Below are 1,727 nucleotides of genomic sequence, written 5' to 3'. Positions count from 1 at the left end.
CCTAATTGAGGCATCGGCAAAGCCATGAATTTGGCAGCTTGCACTCGACTCTGTATTAACATACCGACGAATGCTTATCGACGAGAGCTGCAGTAAATTGGCTTTGAAATTTTGCCAGCTAGTGTCGAGGCGCAACGGAATCGATTCATCCCAATCCAGCTCTTGGATCCAAAGCTCTTGCAATAAGATTTTTGCTTTGGTCACTAGTGGGGCAAGTAAACCAAGAGGATCGAAAAGGCGAGCCGAGACTGATAAGATGTTTCGTTTTGTGGCTCGTAGATCTTTGAAACTGTCATCCAAGACGAATCGAAATAAATCCTGTTTCGGCGACCAATGGATTCCAAGTGTTTTTGTGGAATCTGTGTCATTGAAACTTACTGACTTTTCAGAACCCTCACTCTCGAAAAATGATGGGTGATTTGAAAACCACTTCGCTAGTTTGAATCCGGCCGAGTTTAATATATTCATTACCTCACTTCTAATAAGATCTAGAGATTCAAAATCTTCAGATCCTGTAAGCAGGTCATCTACATAGAAATCTATTTTAATAGCCTTTGAACCGAGTGGATACTTAGTCGTATTAGCATCGCTGAGCATTTGTAAACACCGTGTAGCGAGAAATGGAGCAGGCGCAGTGCCGTATATGACGGTGTTGAGGCGAAAAATTTGAAGTTGCTCAGAGGGATGCTGTCTCCACACTACCAACTGAAAGTTTCTGTCTTCTTCGTGCATGAGAATCTGACGGTACATTTTAGTAATGTCCGCCGTAAGTGCAAATTTATGCAAACGAAAACGAAGAAGTGTCGAATACAGCTCTTCTTGAATAGTTGGCCCAACCATCAAGATTTCATTCAACGCAATTTGAGACGAAGTACGACTTGACGCGTCGAACACAACTCGTAATTTGGTTGTCGTACTTTCAGGCCGAAGGACGCATTGATGCGGAATGAAGTAGTGTGGCTCACTCGGGATCTTATTATTTGTTGGGCTCATATGACCCAATTCTATATATTCATTCACGAAGTCCTGGATCTTTCAAGGTTCTTCTCTCCAGGGCCTGAAACCGCCGAGCTGCGGTTTCATAGGACTGACCGAGTAACTTACGGTCAGCTTTGAATGGCAATCTTACTTGAAGCCTTCCTAACGGCAAAACTTCTGTATTTTTTACGAAAAATTTTTCACACTCTCTTTGTTCAGGTGTTAGTTTTGTGGAACTTGCCTCTGAAGGTAATTCTTCCAAAGCCCAGATTCTTTGGACTATCGAATCTATTGTTGATAATTCTTCTTCAGTTTGGCATAATGTGCTACTGACATTGGGAGGAGGATGCTGGTTGGAGGAGTATTTTCCAGACACAACCCAGCCTAAAAGTGTCTTCTGTAGTGTTGGGTGGTTAGGGCCAGTTTTGATTTGGTCGACAGCTCAGAGCTCGAAAAATGTTTCAGCACCCAACAGAAGATCTACTTTTTGCGAATTGTGGAAATCTGGATACGCCAAATTAATATTTTTTGGTATTTTCCAGCCAATAATGTTTACATTTCGGTCTGGATGGTTAGCTGAAATGGATTGCATTATCCAGAGCTCTGCCGAAAGTTCATAATTATTTAACCGCGATTTTACGAATGTATTTAATTTTGCCCTTACTTTTTTGCTAGCGTTTCCGATACCGATAACGTTCAAGTAGGTGTTTTGCCGACGAATCCGCAACTTTTGCGCCAAATCCTCCGTC

Source organism: Rhagoletis pomonella, unplaced genomic scaffold, assembly GCF_013731165.1.
Source record: "Rhagoletis pomonella isolate Grant_MI unplaced genomic scaffold, Rhpom_1.0 Rhpom_scaffold_00157, whole genome shotgun sequence".
In the NCBI taxonomy this organism is placed as follows: Eukaryota; Metazoa; Arthropoda; class Insecta; order Diptera; family Tephritidae; genus Rhagoletis; species Rhagoletis pomonella.
Note: the sequence above shows the minus strand (reverse complement) of the source record.